This window comes from Lithobates pipiens, unplaced genomic scaffold (assembly GCF_037356315.1).
Source record: "Lithobates pipiens isolate NorthernLeopardFrog02 unplaced genomic scaffold, aLitPip1_a1.2 Scaffold_30, whole genome shotgun sequence".
NCBI lineage: Eukaryota > Metazoa > Chordata > Amphibia > Anura > Ranidae > Lithobates > Lithobates pipiens.
In genome coordinates this window covers 125,582,969-125,600,949 of record NW_027507791.1, presented here as the reverse complement: position 1 = coordinate 125,600,949, position 17,981 = coordinate 125,582,969, and the positions used below count along the sequence as shown (strand labels likewise).

Sequence of the window (17,981 nt, the reverse complement as noted above, 5' to 3'; positions counted from 1 at the left end):
CGGAGATCGAATGTGATTTGCACTGCAGTGCGGGTGCGAATCACATCCGGATCTCCCCCCGCAGCAGTGTGAACCCAGCCTCAAAGAGACTCAAGAAAAACATCAAGTTAGAGTCCTTCAAGATGGAAAGCCTCCAGTCCATACTGTTAGCAGTGAATATAAAAGACTGGATGCTGTCCGTAGATTTGTCGGACGCCTAGCTACACATTCCATACATCCTGCCTTTCAAAAATGTCTCAGTTTTTCAATCAACCACTATCACTTCCAGTGCCTACCATAAGGCATCTAGTCGGCTCCCAGGACCTTTACCAAAGTTCTTCTACCCATCATTGCATATCTCAGTGAAAAGGGACTAAGAATATACCATTATCTGGACGACATACTGCTTCTAGCAGAAAGTCGCCAGATCTTGATCCAGCACCGGAAGATCTTACTGAAAACCCTGCGAAATTTTGGTTGGCTAGTAAACTGGCATAAGAACAAACTGCAGCCTACACAGAATATGGTAATCCTAGGGGCGGAATTGGACACCAATCTAAACAGAGTACAGTTTCCTCAGGAGAAAGTTATGCCTCTAATTCAGAAAATAAAAAGACTAATCTCAGCAACACGTTTACCAGCCAGAGTTTGTATGAGAGTCCTGGGGTCCATGTCTGAAACTTTGCCCATGATCCAGTGGTCCCAGTGGCACATGAGAGTGCTGCAAAATTCCTTTCTGAGGCAGTGTAATGGCGCATCCATGCTTCAGACAATCTACATCCACAGATACATGAAACAATCAATGTGGTGGTAGACACATTTCAGCAACCTCAAGAGGCACAAGCCTATAGTCCCTCAACACCTGGAAGTTGTTACTGCGGATCCCAGTCAGAAGGAATGGGGAGCCCATTACCAAAACCAAGCAGCCCAAGGTCAGTGGCATTTTTGAGCTCACGGTAAAGTATTGAATATACTGGAACTCAGAGCAGCCTTTCAAGCACTTATGGCTTTTGCTCCATACCTGAGCGTTTTGGTTCAAATGGACAACAGAGTTGCGGTGGCATATATTCAGAGGCAAGGAGGTACCAGGAGTCACACATTAATGGAAGAAGTTCGCCCCATCTTGGACTGGGCACAAGTACATCTGGTAGACCTGAGGGCAGTGTATTTTTGGCAGCACAAAACATGCTGGCCCACTATCTAAGCAGGGAACTTCTCTCGAACAACGAGTAGTCATTGAGCCAGCAGGCTTTTTCTCTCCTTACAGAGACTTGGGGAATACCATTGACTTGGCGGTTACACCTGTGAACACAGAATGTCGGAGATTTTTGTCAAGAGAAACCTTCCCGTCGGCCGAGGGAATAGACTGCCTGATCCACCCGTGGAATTTCAAGCTGGAATACATATTTTCACCAATTCCCCTAATCGCAAAATTACTACCCAGGCTCTGGAAATCATTGGTTAAGGTGATAGCAATAGTTTCTTTTTGGCCGAGGAGCTCTTGGTTCAAAACCCTGTTGCAACTCAACCTGCAACAACCACTGCCTCTCCCGGTAACATCAGACCTCCTATTCCAGGGCCAATTCCTGCATCCAGCTCCAGAGAAATTACACTTGGCAGCATGGAAATTGAAAGGACTCAGCTGCTAGAGCAAGGATACTCACAAGAAGTAATTTCAGCACTTCTACAGGCCAGAAAGAACACCACTAACAAAACATACACACAAATTTAGAGTAGGTTTTGTTCGGTGGCCCAACAAAGTAACTGGAATCCAATATCACCGGAGCCCCCGCAAGTTCTGGAATTCCTTCAATTAGGTATTAATAAAGGACTAAGCTCAAGTACCCTTAAAGCTCATATATCTGCCCTATCAGCTAAAACAGGCATTAGATGGGCATTACACCCCCTTGTAATCCAGTTCATCAGGGTATGCCTAAAAATCAGACCTCCCCAAAAACCGACATTCCTGGCATGGGATCTCTCAATAATACTTGATGCACTGACAAACCCTGCTTTTTACCCGGCTGAGTCAACTTCTCTATGGAACCTGACTTTGAAGTTAACATTCCTTATCGCCATTACATCTGCGAGAAGAGTTTCTGAACTACAAGCATTAATGATAACGCAACCATATCTAATCCTCTATCCCGATAGAGTGGAACTGAGACCCTCAGACCATTTCATCCCCAAAGTATCATCCTCATTTCATTACAATCAGGATATCATTCTTACATCTTTCACTAGCAACCAAGGTGAACCGCATGCATTGGAAATGAAAACAGTCATTACCAGCAATCTGGCAGCTACAGCTTCCTTCAGGAAGTTGGATACTCTCCTCATAATCCCACATGGGGCTAGGAAGGGTCATCCACCAACTTTGATTGCATCCTGGTTGGTTAACTCTATCAAGAAAGGCATACTCCATCTATCAACTGGCAATTCGGAGGGCATCAGGGCTCACTCAACCAGGGCAGTGGTGACTTTGTGGGCAGCATACTGCAAAGTTTCACCAGAAACTAATAAAAAGGAAAAAATACTGTGATCCTAACTACCTGGTGAAAATAAACTAACACATAAAGCAGCAGCTACTAAGTTACAAATGCAAGAAAAAAGGAAAAGAATAGCTGCGCTAATATTACTTTATCCCATCTAATGGGAAACCTTAATTAATGAGTGAATCTCTTCAGGTCTGGTTCACACTGAGGCAGCACGACTTACAGCGCGACTGCCTCAGGCGACTTGGACACGACCACTGCGGCGACTTGCAAAACGACTTCTGTATAGAAGTCAATGCAAGTCGCCTCAAGTCGCCTCAAAAGTCGTACAGGAACCTTTTTCTAAGTCGGAGCGACTCAAGTCGCTCCGATTAGAACGGTTCCATTGCACAGAGCGGGACGCGACTTGTCAGGCGGCTAAGTCGCCTGACGAGTCGCCCCTGTGTGAACCGGCTCTAAATAATCAAACATTCACGTGAAATTAATCAATACAGATGTGAAAATGAAGTACCAATTAGTGAAAATTTATATTAGAACTAATTAGATTAATAAATATGAAAATATATATGAATATACAAAAAAATATAAAAATTTAGAAAATAATAATAAAGTGAACAAAGTCCCAAGTGAAAAAACTCAAATAAAGTCCAATTAGTACATAAAACGAATCGTGCAATCTTCCGTCACCAAAAGTGCAGACACCACAAAGAATGCATGCTTACCAGATGGCAAGCGTCAATAGCTCGCGTAAAATACCCGACAGGGTCCCAAAAGTAGATCTCATATGGCAAAACAGCAGGTCAGGAATACACAGCAATGCACACACGATGGTAAGCCAGGGAGAATTTCAATCGTGGGATGTTGGTCAAGACAAAGATTAAAATCACCATGTATGCCGGTCGGCAAGCGAGCACCCATTCACTCAAGATCCCACGTGACTGCGTGAGCACGTCCTCACACGTCCTAGCCACCCGCCCTGCATTTCGTCACACGATGACGTTGCTGCTTGGAATATTTATAAGGGCCATCAAAGGGCTGGCTTTATGAGGGGCAGGCCACCTCATAAATAGGCATTGGTCATGTCAGCAGGGGAAGTCGGGTGGAAAAATGGAGATAGAGTGCTGGTGAGGCTGTCGTGGCCCTCAGGGGTGCCCCCAGGTCTGGGGGGGGGTGACCTTGGGCTGGGGCTAGGGTGCTAGAAGGATCTTGCTATAACATATGAAGGAAGCCCTTCCCGGAGGTTGGGGAGCAGCAATGAGAGAGGATAGCAGAAGCAGGTCAGCACTACTGGGAGATCTCCTGAGTGTCAGCCGGGTGGGCTGGTGAGTGTCAGTCTGGAGGACTGTGGTGGAGATGTTAGCCTGGATGGCTAGTAAAGGGGCAACTGCAGCCAGGTGGATTGGCAGTGCCTGAATAGTACAATCTGGACACTGTAATCTTTTGCTACCAAAAGCAAGGGGCCTCGGGTTCCGGCCTGTATTAGGCCAGTGCCTTAAATCTGATTGAGTGACTGTTAGATCTTGAAACAGTGGTCCAGCTGGGTTCTGCAAGCAAGTGTGTGCTGGAGGAAGAAGTGGAGCTGTAAATGAAGACTGTATATAAGAAGAATTGTCCCTGTTCAGCAGGCGTCCTATAACATAGTTACATAGCTAGTAAGGTTGAATAAAGACACCAGTCCATCCTGAGTGAGTGTCTACAATTGTCCCTATCCCTGTACATTCCTACTCTCAAGGAGCCCACAATCCAAGGTCCTCATTCATATACTAGGGCCAATATTGGACAGAGGCCAATTAACCTACCTGCATGTCTTTGGAGTCCAGGCAGGTAGTGTCATGGTTGAGATTTGAACCAGCAACCCTTTTTACTGCTAGGTGAGAGTGCTACCCACTACACCACTGTGCCACCCTAAAACCTCCCATCCTTATCCAAGATATAACCCTCTATTTAAAAAAAAAAAAAAAAGTGACAGTGTTCTCTGTCTCAAGAGTGCCTGGGAAAATGTGGTGTGCCTGGCTGTGCAAGGTGGGGATACAAGTTTAACTGCAGCTCCTTGGAGGGTGTGCTACATTACAATGTTATATGCTTCCTTTTGGAGATGCCATGGGCTTCACTTGAGACCACTATATCAAGAAAGCTGATTACCACTGTTGTGTAATGAATTAAGTTACTGTGCTGGAATGACACCTGGAGTCTCAGTGCTGATGTAATATGTGAGATCATGGTGTTAGGGTAACATGTGAAGTATCAGTGCTGGTGAAACATACAGCATGTTAGTGCTGGTTTAATATGTGAGATCATGTTGTTGGGGTAACACATGAAGTCACAGTGTTGGTGTAATGTACAGCATGTCAGTGGTGGTGTAATATATGAGATCATGTGTTGGGGCATCATGTTTAAACCTGAACACATATGAATTACACAGGTTCTGAGGCTAATTTAATGCAGATAATGCAGTTTCATTACCACCTTAATCAGCCACAGAACCTGTATAATGAATATGTGTTTGGTTTTAAAGGGATGAGGTGGCAATGGCGGGGTCATCTGGTTCAAATCTAACAACATATATGCCAAATTCCAATTCTGCTTAATGCAAGTGGTGTATTGGATTGGATCATGGGCTCATTAGGGGTATACATGGTCTATGAAGCATTGCAAGCAATTACAAGTTAAAAAAAAAAAAAAATAGTGTTTTTTCATCATTTGCTATCATTTTTATGTTTCATAATGTAACAAAAATAGGGTACCTTTAAAAATATTTGTAAGCGAAAACGTGGCTAAACGCCGGTACCTCGTTTATGCCGTGTTTAGCCACTTTTGGCATCTGAAATGTCAGAAACGTTGGCGTCTGAACAAATTTTTTTGCGTTCAAAGAAAAGCCTTTTAAACGCAACTGCCTAAAAACGACATTAAATGCACCTGTGTACATGTAAACATAAGATAACATTGGATGAGTTCAGGGGTAGCTGAAAAAAGCATCCAACTGCCTCTGAATGTCCGTTTAGCAGCACATGAAGCTTAAACATCTCTAAACCTTTCTAAGCACTAAGCACATTTAGAGCCTCTGTGTTAATTCATTTCAATGGCCGAAATAAATTATTATTCTGGCCAATGAAATGCATTAACGCCTATAATGCTTGATGAGCCTAAACGCACTACACAAGTTTACAAGCGTCAGCCGTTTTTTTCTGCCAAAACTCGACTGCCAGGAGGAAAGGAGCCTAGGAGTGATAGCAAAATGTCCAGTGTGCATGAGGCTATAAACTCAGAAAGCCATTGGTCATGCATTTAAGAGTTTATACAAAAGTAGTGAGAAGCAGCTTTTACCAGGGAGCCCTGCAGTCTGACCTCACGCTGCATTTCTGTCACATTACTGATATCTGGAACCTGTGCCTGGGTAGACATGTCTTTTGGTGACTTGATTGCTATGATTAAAGGGAAATTTTACCCTCTGCTATGCTTTCTTACATGGTATGCAGGCTTATTTTCAGTTCGCATAAGCACCTTGCCCCATGAATCCAACAGAATCCTGCTGCTATCCACTAATCTGCTGCCACGGGCCGAGGCCCATGCCACCATCTTCCCTTCCTATGTCATTGAGAGCTGGCTGCCTCTTTCAGGTTCTTGCAGACGGCCCCTGTTGATGTGCTCCCAGGTCTACTCACCAGCTGCTGTGGTTTCCAGCTTCAGCAGCCTCTTGGGATATATAATGGGGACCATCCCATCCCAATCCCAGTAGGCTGCAGGAGCAGGATGCGTTATTCTTGCCTAGGAGAGAAAAGATGCAGGGGGCAGGTGGAGTAAAAAGAATTGTACGGAGGAAAGTTTTGGGAGTGAAGGTCTGCTTTAAGATACATTAAAGCAGTAATAAACCAAAAATGCAACATATTGCAGCTGACCGATCCATTGTGGTGTCTGCACCCCCCTTACCTTGTGCTGCTGCTGGTAAGAAGCTGGAGGCAGAGCTGGGAAGCAGAAAGTGCAAGGTCTGGAGCAGGTTCAGAGGCAGGCTGGAGTCTGCTGATATCAGGGGAGGTAGAGGTGAGGGGGTGCTGCAGCTGTACAGAAAGGTGCAAGACCTGTAGGAAGAGTTCTGTACTTCTCCCTGATGCTGACTGCTAAGATGGGGAAGGGGGTGAGGGGAAGAGACAAGCCTATCCACGGCTGCACAGAGAAGCTTAGAATCTGGTGGAGGAGTTCTGTCCTCTCTGTTGTCGACTGCTGAGACAAGTTGAGGGTGGAGATGAGGGGGTTGCCGCAGACACATGGGAGGTGAACGGACCACATGAATGGTCTGGAGGGCCGGATTCAGCCCACTGGCCTTGTGTTTGATGAAGGAGCACAGGGAGCACCTTTGGATAGCAGCATTGTCAGTCTGGCAGTCTGGCAGCACTCTGAACTGATATATTCTGCAGGACAGCTTGTTCTGTTGAAAAAGAACAGACTTACTAGCCAGAACCCCAGGTGAAAATAAAAAGAAAGTCTTAAGGCCCATACACACGATTGGACCTTTTTGACAACAAACATGCGTGTACGCTCCATCGGACAAATTTTTTCGGTGTTCATCTGACTTTTGTTGGCTGTGAAAATGGACAAACTTTCCAGCAACAAAGGTCCGATGGAGCAAAGTTTGATTGTGTGTACAGAAAACCATAGGACTTTTGTACAAAGTACAAACACGCATGCTCAGAACCAATGCAAAAGATCAGACAACAATACAGAAATTGACCAAAGGGGGCGGTAAAGAGCAGAAAAAACACGTGATTTGGTGAAAGTTGACGGAAAAAGTCCTGCTGTGTGTATGCAATACAAGTTCACGGCCAACGCCCTTTGTACAAAAATCCATGGAAAAGTATGTACAAAGTCTGATCGTATGTATGAGGCTCTAGAATGACTAAGCTGAAATAAAATAAATGTTTGCTTTTTGGTTTAATACCGCTTTAAGTGGTTGTATAGCCTTTTTTGGGACTTTTACCTACAGGAAAGCCTATAATAAGGCTTACCTGTAGGTAAAAAAAAATATCTCCTAAACCTGTACGGTTTAGGAGATATTCCCCTCGCAATGCGCCGCTGACTGCAGTGGCGCATGCGCACAGGGGATTCCTGGCTGAAAGCCCGGCAGACTACGGACGCTGCCGGGAAGAAATCTCCTGCGTGCATGCGCGTGAGTGGCCAGAGCCACGATACCCGGAAGAAACGATGAGGGAGCATGTCAGCTCCCTCAGCGTGGATCGGACCAGATGTCGGGGCCTCGTTCTAAGGTAAGTATTTCATAATGAGCTAGTATGCGGTGCATACTAGCTCATTATGCCTTTTCCTTTGCAGGTAGAAAAAAAAACAAAAAAACACATCAGTGGGTTTACTCCCGCTTTAACTCTAAGCAATTTCCTGGTGTGACCAGCCCACTGGTCTGTAACCCAGTTCCTACCCACATCCCAATACTCCTGGTCATAATATATAGGCAAGATTTGAGTTGTGTCCAGTATTGGTATGGTGGATGCAATGCTGAAATAATTGTAATGTGGGCTATTTTCAATTCATGAGCCTGTGCCATTTTAAAGGACCATGCATAAGGGTCAGTGTGCACAGACATTTTGGTTTTTCTTTTTACATGGATTTGTGAAACACTTGTGCAGGATTTGGAACACAAATTGTGTATGATTTTTTGATAAACTTACAGGAAACCTTTACGGCCCCCATGCACACTGGCCATATAGCCCCAGTGTATGAAGTTCTGGCATTTTGATGTGGGTGGGGGGAACAGACTTCTTGTGTTCCTAGCATTTTTCTCTGGGATCAAACTGCCCTAAACATTATTTTACAAGTGCACTGTCCAGTCGCAGCAGCTGTCAGCCCTTCATAAAGTGTGTCAGCAGCGGGGCTGGACGGTTCACCAGTGCCCTCCTCCTGCATATATATTTATACAAGATGGGCCAAAAGTAGACATACATTACTTCTACATTATACATTATTGTAAATGAGGCCCCTCCTCATTTTGTTTAGTTTTTTTGGTACGGAGTTACCTTCACAAAACTTTCCCACAGTCTTGGATTGGTCAACGTGGCAGCATTGCCTGGCTGCCATGTTTACCCGCCGGACACCTATGGACTTCTTTTTTTTGGGGATGTAGTAAAGGATAAGGGTAATCGGAGGAATCCCCATACAGTGGAATAATTGAAGGAGTATATATTAGGCATTTATAGACATTGATGCTAAGATATTTGTGTGGTAGGACTCTTTCACATGGACAATCACTCTAGGTCTGTCAGTTTTGTGTCAGAACCCGAACGTACTGTATGACTATGGGTGAGCAGATGATCATCCGCTCACATGCCTCTACATCTGTGGGCAGCCAGGTCCATTTTTTTAAACAGAACAAGGCTGCATCCTTTTCCGTTTAGACAGATCTGAACATATGTAATGTTTACATCCAATCCTTTCATGATCATTTTTAGGAACATTTACTGTTTATACTTTTGCCACCTAGTTTGGTGTCTGTGAATGCTAAAAAGAAAAATAGATATAAACTGATGTCAACTGAACTCAATTACAAAATGATATCAAATGGACTGAACTGAAGATGGATGAACAAACTTATGTAAACTGAATCAATTTTCTCTTAGCAAAAACATGACTGAAGCCGCGTACACACGGGCGGACTGTCTGGCCAACTTAGTCCGTCAAAACACATTTCAGCGGACAGTCCGCTCGTGTGTGGGCTTCAGCTGACTTTTTCAGCGTGCAGTCTGGCGGACTAAGTATTTCGGAATTTCCGTAATACTGTCCGTCATACTTTGGTTTCAGCGGACAATCCGCTCGTGAGTAGGCTAGTTCGACGGACTAAGTATGGCGCGTGCTCAGAAAGGATTTACACGGCGAAAGGTTGCATTGCTGTGTATTGGACTTCCTATTTCTAGTCCCGTCGTACGTGCTGTACACATCATCGCGCAAGCTTTCGACGGACTGTTTGTGCATCCGTGTGTGGTCAAGTCCGTTCATTCGAAAGTAGGACCGACTGTCCGTCGGATTTTCTGACGGACTAAGTTGGCCATACAGTCCGCCCCTGTGTACGCGGCTTGAACGGATGACACTTTTGTAACAGGACCCTTAGGCCTAGATCACAAGGGGTGATTACATGCATGCCCTGTGCAGAGCCTTATTTTGGGGGGTGTTTTGCCACATGCATCCTCACCCACCTGGATTGTGATATTGGGACATAGCGGTGTGTCAATGCAGCCATGTGTCCCAACAGAAAACAATTGAATGCCGGCACATGAATGCACTCAACACCTGTAAATCCTCATGCCGGCAAAACATGAACCTGCATGGGGCACACATGTAATCGCCCCTTGTGAATGAGGCCTTACAGTGTGTCACAGTGTCTAGGGCAAGATTCCAAGAATGTTTCAGTGTTGATGGAGACATTTCAAGCACCTAATGCCACGTACACGTGGTCAGAATTTCGTCCAGCAAAAGACAGATGAGAGCTTTTGTGTATGCTCCATTGGAATTTTGCAGGCCGAATTTCCGGCAACAAAAGATTGAGAGCAGGTCCTCAATTTTTCAGACGGAAATTCCAATCGCGTGTATGCTATTCCGACGCGCAAAAACTCACGCATGCTCAGATTCAACTATGAGACGGAAGCTATTGGCTACTGGCTATTGAACTTCCTTTTTCTAGTCCCGTACGTTGTATGTCACTGCGTTCTTGACAGTCGGAATTTGGTGTGATCGAGTGTATGCAAGACAGCTTGAGTGAAAACCCGTCGGAATTCCGTCAGGAAAACCATCAGAGCTTTTTCGGACCAAAATTCCGATCATGTGTACAGGGCATAAGAGACTAAACAGTTGTCACAGTTGGTCCAATACAAAATTGTACACAGAGTCCACTACACGCCCCACAGACTGCACAAGATGTCGCCGACGCACTCCCCGGAGTGCTGGCGCTGCTCCTATCAGCCGGGAGACTTCATTCACATTTTCTGGGCTTGCCCAGCGATTGTATGCTTTTGGAAAGAGGTTCTCCTGGTGATAGTTAAGACCACTGAGGTTAATATTCCTTGCGATCCTAAATATTGCCTGCTGGGGCTGGTGGAACAAATGTCGATCCTCAGGGCTAGGAAAACACTCATATCCCTGTTGCTCTACTATGCACGCAAGGCCATCACCATGACCTGGAAACAATCGTCTCCCCCCTCTATTAAATTCTGGAAAAACCTGGTGAACGCTAGCTTACCCCTCTATAGGGCCACCTACTTGAACAGGGGTTGCCCAAAGAAATTTGAGAAGGTGTGGAACTGCTGGCTGGATGATAACACAACGGCAACAGATGTAGTAAATAACCCATAGTTCGGTATGGATGTAGTATGGTTATAGGCTGACCCACCTGCTCCTATGACACTTTATCCAGTCATTTTAATACTTAGCACGAATTATCCTACAATATCCTCTCCCCACAGTGGGGTATAGATAGGCAAGTTTATGTTTGTGTTAATTTGCCCTGTTGCGGTCGGTTGCCGCATCAGAGGCAGGGTATATGTTTTGTAATGTGCTTTGTTGTGGCCTGTTGCCGCATTTGGAAGTTTACCCCTGTGTGGGAAATGTTTGGCCCCTGCGTGGGCGATTTTGGATGACACTGAAAATTCAATAAAAAAAAGATTTAATAAAAAAAAAAAAAAAAAAAAAAAAAAAACAGTTGTCACAGTGTGGGTGACAGGTTCTAGGGATGTTGTACCTAAAAGAATAAATATGACCTGATCAGTACAGTATACCTAATTTGGGTCATATCATTCTCAAATTGTAAAGTAAAAGAGATAATAAATACATGAAAGTGAGACATAAATAAATAAGATTAAACTAAACATGCTACGAGGCTGCCCTGAGCAAAGCATATGCGTATTTTTTAAGTGTATTTCAAGCATTTTACATGTGTATTAAAGCTTTAGGTGTCTTTGTTTTAGCCAATGGAAAGGGGGAGGAGATTTGTTTTTACAGGCTAAAAAAGCACCTGAAATACGCCAGCAAAGACACTCGATTTGAGTGTTTACAGGTGTTCCCATATGGGAACAAAACACCCAAATCTCAAAAGAAGCTCATGTGGCTTTGGGGAGTCAGGCGTCTGAGTGCCCATATGCGAACAATTACTATTTAATTACACAGGATTTTGTTGTTGAAAGATTTAGAGCTTTAAAAAAAAAATGGGGGGGTAGTGGGTACCTGATTTCGACAGGTACAGAGAGGGAAAAACGTATTTGATCCCCTGCTGATTTTGTACGTTTGCCCACTGACAAAGGAATGATCAGTCTAAAATTTTAATGGTAGATTTAATTTAACAGTGAGAGAGCGAATAACAACTAAAATATCCAGAAAAATGTATTTCAGAAAAGTTATAAATTGATTTGCATTTTAACCACTTCAATACAGGGCACTTTCATACCTTCCTGCCCAAGCCAATTTTCAGCTTTCAGTGCTATAACTTTTTAAATGACAATTGTGTAGTCATGCTTTTATAATTTTGTTCCCACAACTAGAGCTTTCTTTTGGTGGTATTTGATCACCTCTGTAGTTTTTATTTTTTGCGAAATGAATAAAAAAAGACATAAAAATTTTGGAAAAAAAAGTTTTCTTTGTTTTTGTTATAAAATTTTGTAAATAAGTAAGTTTTCTCCTTCACTGATGGGCACTGATAAGCTGCACTGATGGGCACTGATAAGGCGGCATGGATGAGGTGGCACCAATGAGATTGCACCAATGAGGTGGCACTGATGATGGACACTGATAAGCAGCACTGATTGGTGGCACTGATGAGCAATGATAGGTGGCACTGGTGGGCACTGACAGGCGACACTGATGGGCACTGAAAGGCTGATGGGTACTTATGGGTGGCACTGAAAGACAACACTGCTGGTCACTAATAGGTGGCACTGATGGGCACTGAAAGGCAGCACTGATGGGCATTTATGGGTACTGATGGCTGGCACTGGATTTCACTGATAGGCATCACTTGGCACTGGCAGGCATTTTTCAATGGCACTGATTGGCAGCTGCCAGGGCACTGATTGGCATTTCCCTGGTGGTCTATGGTGGCATACCTGGTGGTCCAGTGTGGTGGCCACGCCTGGTAGCCCTGGTGGTCTTGGGCAGCATCCTGGGGGTCCTGGGCAGGCATCCAAGGGAGGGGGGGACTGCACTGATAAACAATCAGCACAGACACCTCCCCCTGTCAGGAGAGCAGCCGATCAGCTCTCTTCTACAGGCTTCTATCAGACATGCGTGAGGAAAAGCCGATCAATGGCTCTTCCTGTTTACATCATGATCAGTCATGATTGGACATGGCTGATCACATGGTAAAGAATCTCTGTCAGAGACTCTTTTCCTAGATTGGAGTTGCAGTGTGTCAGACTGACAACAACGATTGCCGTGATGCGTGCCCCCGGGGGTGCACAGTGGCTTGATATCCTGGCGATGTCATATGACGTCTGGTAAGGATATTGCAACCACTTTGCCGACGTCATTTTGCTATATGGTGGACGGCAAGGGGTTAATGAGTGAAATAAATATTTGATCCCCTATCAATCACCAAGATTTCTGGCTCCCAGGTGTCTTCTATACTGGTAACGAGCTGGGATTAGGAGCATTCGCTGAAAGGAAGTGCTCCTAATCTCTGCTTGTTACCTGCATAAATGACACCTGTCCACTACACAAGGCTGGAATGGGCTACAAGACCATCACCAAGCAGCTTGGTGAGAGGGTGACAACAGTCGATGCGATTATTCAAAAATTGAAGAAACAAAAAATAACTGTCAATCTCCCTCGGTCTGGTGCTCCATGCAAGATCTCCCCTCGTGGAGTTTTAATGATCATGAGAATGGTGAGGGATCAGCCCAGAACTACACGACAGAATCTTGTCAATGATCTCAACGCAGCTGGGACCATAGTCACCAAGAAAACAATTGGTAACACACTAGGCTGTGAAGGACTGAAATCCTGCAGTGCCCGCAAGGTTTCTCTGCTCAAGCAAGCACATATACACAGGTCCGTCTGAAGTTTGCTAATGAACATCTGAATGATTTATAGGAGAACTGGGTGAACGTGTTGTTGTCAGATGAGACCAAAATCTAGCTATTTGGCATCAACTCAGCTCGCCGTGTTTGGAGGAGGAGAAATGCTGCCTATGACCCAAAGAACACTATTCCCACTGTCAAACATGGAGGTGGAAACATTATGCTTTGTGGATGTTTTTCTGCTAACGGGACAGGACAACTTCACCACATCAAAGGGACGATGGATGGGGCCATGTACCGTCAAATCTTGGGTGAGGACCTCCTTCCCTCAGCCAGGGCATTGAAAATAGGTCGTGGATGAGTATTCCAGCATGACAATGACCCAAAACACACAGCCAAAGCAACAAAGGAGTGGTTCAAGAAGAAACACATTAAGGTCCTGGAGTGACCTAGCCAGTCTCCAGACCTTAATCTCATAGAAAATATGTGGAGGAAACTGAAGTTACCAAATGCCAGCCTCAAAACCTTAAAGACTTGGAGAGGATCTGCAAAGTGGAGTGAGACAAAATCCCTCCTCAGATGTGTGCAAACCTGGTGGCCAACTACAAGAAATAAAAAAGGAAAAGAAGGGCGCCTCTAAGAGCAGTATGCAAAATTTAATAAAGTGCACAAAGGTTTAAAAGCACTTACAAGATCGTTGAGTGTTAAAAGACATGATAAAATCAGGAGTCCTCATCTCAGACCTCTGACGAAGGAGCCCTACATGCTCCGAAACACGCTACCGCCCCCTTCTCTCCACTGACACCATCAGCCTTGTGTGTCCTGCAGTGAAAACAAGCTTCCTTGCTGCCTCGACTCTCCAACACGTATGAGAACACTTTACAGCTGCTGTACGGCTCTACACTGCTCTCTACCACCATCCTGAGGATGGACACATGCCACAGATGAGGACTCCTGATTTTATCATGTCTTTTAACACTCAACGAGCTTGTAAGTGCTTTTAAGACTTTGTGCACTTTATTAAATTTTGCATACTGCACTTAGAGGCGTCTTTCTTTTCCTTTTTTATATCTTCAGAGTTGCTTCTTCTCTAACCAAACTGCTGCCAGAAGTGCCAACGCATCACTATCATCCCTCTGACCAGCTATCCACCTCCACCAGAGTGCCCTTATCTCCTCTCTGTCAACTACAAGAAACGTCTGATCTCTGTGATTGCCAACAAGGGTCTTGCCACCAAATACTAAGCCATGTTTTGCAAAGGGGTCAAATACTTATTCCACTCATTAAAATGCAAACTTTTTTGAAATGCATTTTTCTGGATTTATTTGTTGTTATTCTGTCTACCACTGTTAAAATAAAGCTACCAATAAAATTATAGACTGAGCATTTCTTTGTCAGTAGGCAAACATACAAAATCAGCAGGGAATCAAACTTTTTTCCCTCATTATACCTGCTCCCACTTCCGCGGAAGTTTGGCCTTCCTCGCAGCCTTCTAGAACACGCCACAGGTCCCAAAAAGCTGCGGGACCATTCGCACATGTGCAGTGGGAAGTCAGCTGTTAGCCGCAAGCAGTGACAGCCCGCTTCCCAAAGTAAAAGCGCCTGGTCCAGAATATGGCTAAATAGCCAGCTAAGGGGAGGACCGTGCTGGATTCCTGGAAAGGTAAGTGTCCTATTATTAAAAGTCAGCAGCTTACAGTGTTTGCAACTGCTGATTAAGGCTTAAGGACCGCTTTAACTTCAAGATACAAAATGCTCATGTGTGAATGGGGCTTGATTGGATCAGTAATGTATACCTATTTTCAGTCAAACCTGTACATATACACACACACAGATATATAGAGTGCATATATATATATATATATGTGTGTGTGTGTGTGTGTGTGCGTGTATATATATATATATATATATATATATATATATATATATATATATATATATATACCCCCATCAAATCATTCCCTGCATCTACTACCGTGTGTACCACCACCCCCTCCCTTTAGAATGTAAGCTCTACAAGCAAGCAGGGCCCTCCAACCCCATCTGTATTAAACTGTATTGTAACTGTGCTGTCCCCCTCTACATTGTAGAGCACTGCGTAAACTGTTGGCACTATATAAATCATGTATAATAATAATAATTTTTAAAAATGTGCTAAATATCTTTATGCTGACAGCACATATGGTTAATTAGCAGTTGTGTTATTAATGACATCACATAAGCACAAATAAAGATTTTTAAAAAAAAATATTACTGCATGAAAATTCTAATACCTTCTCATTATTTTTTATAACTATATAACTATATCATTTACTGTACCAACACCATGATAACAGTAGCAATGTTAGTGAGTTATTAGCAGAAAAAAATGTGATTGTTCTAAGATGCCTAATGCGGTGCCTCCAAATACTATAACAAAACCTGAACAAAACCTGAACTTGTCAGCACTGGTGTTTCATCCAATCAAGTTCCTTCTGTGGCCCCTCACTTCCGCCTGTAGCAGGCCCGAAATATGTGCACATTTATAAATAAACAACGTGTATGTTTCTGGCCTGGAGCAGAACACAAAGTCTGGCAGCAATTAATGTCCCCAAGGTCACTAAACTATATCCTGCCGCCTCTCTAGTCAGGAGGGGTAATCTAAACTATGTAGGTGGGAGGTCCAGAATAACCCTTCCTGCTCAAAGGGCCAGAAGGCTTTATCATGAAGAATTTTCTAGCAGGCAATATAGAAGAACTTAGCTATACCTAGGATGATAGGGTGGCATTTATAGTTCATCAAAATGAGATGAGATGACGAGACACCAGCAGGCCACTCTTTGCAGACACAAGTTCACGTTCATTCTTTTAGTGTCAGAGGGGCTGCTAAGGGTTACTAAGCTGTGGAAATGTAGAACACATCTGGAAACTAGAGAAGGGAGACCCCTGGGGATGGATCCTATTCTTCCCATTCATCTCTTTAAGGAAAGGTTTCCATACTCGGTGTGGGGAGGGTGCAGCATGAAAAGATCAATAGTCGGTGTAAACCAAAATAAGCCTGTCCTTTCAAACATGGGGGAACGCCCTGAAGACGAGCGGACTACCAGGACCACAATTCCCTACCAGGCCAGCTTCACCAGCCTGCATTGCTAGGCCTGAGATTTTACTGAAACGATAAATCAGCAAGTGCAGCATTACTGTATCATATAACATAATAAAAAATAAAAAAAACAGCGTCACTAATACAGCAGACAATACACAATACAGGAAATATGGATTGATTCTACGACAATGCTTTATAAATCAATAGGCATAATGATCACAAAAGCCAGGCTGCTACATGACAATGTATATCCTCTATTATGTGTATGGGAAAATATATTTTTTGTAATATTTGAATGTAATGTGGTATAACATAAATACATAAGACCAATCATGTTTACAACCATGCCTGTATTTGCACAAATTTACTAATATTTGTTTGCTGCTGTGAATATGGCTAACATTGCAGTCGATAGTGACGATTTGTGTCTTTCAATACACACATTGATACACTAAAGCTATATATTTCCCAAGCCTGTGCATGCAATGTACATGTTTGTATTTAAATGTGTCTATTATTTTGTACTGAGGCCTTTGTCTAGTAGTCTGCATAGCATGGCCTTATGTTTCTGCACCATCCCTCCCCTCCTCTCCTCCCCAGGCTATAAGGGTGGGTACCACTTGTCTCGGAGCTCCATTACACACTCCCAAGTGTTCGCTGTCCTCAGCAGCATCTTTAGAAATGCCAAGCAAGAGTCTAGGGGAACACTCACCTTCTCTTGGACTGCGCACGCTGCGTCTGAGGCTCTGGGCGGAGAGCGGTTGGTACTGTGACCTGCTGGATGATGCTGTGACATCAACTCAGATGATGCTGCTCATTAGGGTTGCAGTTGCCGTAGTAACCGGGGATGTGATGGAGGGAGGGTGGGAGGATGGTTATTACTGAAATGATGGGATGTACCTTGAGACAGAGGCTTAACCCTTTATCAGAAAGGGAGGGGATTTAACTGTCAATAAATGACTTAGCCTAAAATGAGCAGTAGCTGTGATACATCATAGGTGTAGTAGTGATAAGTCATGAGTATACCATATAACAGCTGTCAGGGCAGGACCGATATTTATTAGACTAGGGCTGTATGTTAAATAGCAACGAGATTTCGTTGTTTTTTATTCATTTAAAATATAGGTCTTTATAACTGAATACTGCATATTTTATACATTCAGACAATGAAATATTTGTTTGGATATAAAGAGATACTATATGACACCTTTTTTTTATTATGCTAGGCTGGTTGCACCTGATATTAAGTAACAGTATAAGGAACATTTTTGTAGTAAATGGGGTCACCCTAGCCTGGGAAGGGTGGGGTTTAGCACACTCACACTGCTGGGGCTAATCCATTATATGGGACACTATTGTCTATGGGAAGGTATATAAGGATATAAGTAGATTGGCTTAGCTAGCCATACACACCAAGATTTTTTC

At 43.9% G+C, this 17,981-nt stretch overlaps 1 protein-coding gene and 1 long non-coding RNA gene across 2 annotated transcripts in view; one reads left to right on the top strand and one right to left on the bottom strand.

The window, feature by feature from the left end:
• AKAP6 (A-kinase anchoring protein 6) overlaps positions 1-17,371 on the bottom strand; it is a 427,520-nt gene extending 410,149 nt beyond the window's left edge. The window contains exon 1 of the mRNA XM_077464820.1: positions 17,269-17,371. The gene's annotated coding sequence lies outside the window, so the exon portion shown is untranslated. The remainder of the gene's footprint in view (positions 1-17,268) is intronic.
• LOC143943210 (uncharacterized) overlaps positions 1-17,981 on the top strand; it is a 178,392-nt gene that overhangs the window by 105,828 nt on the left and 54,583 nt on the right. The gene's annotated exons all lie outside the window — the stretch shown is intronic.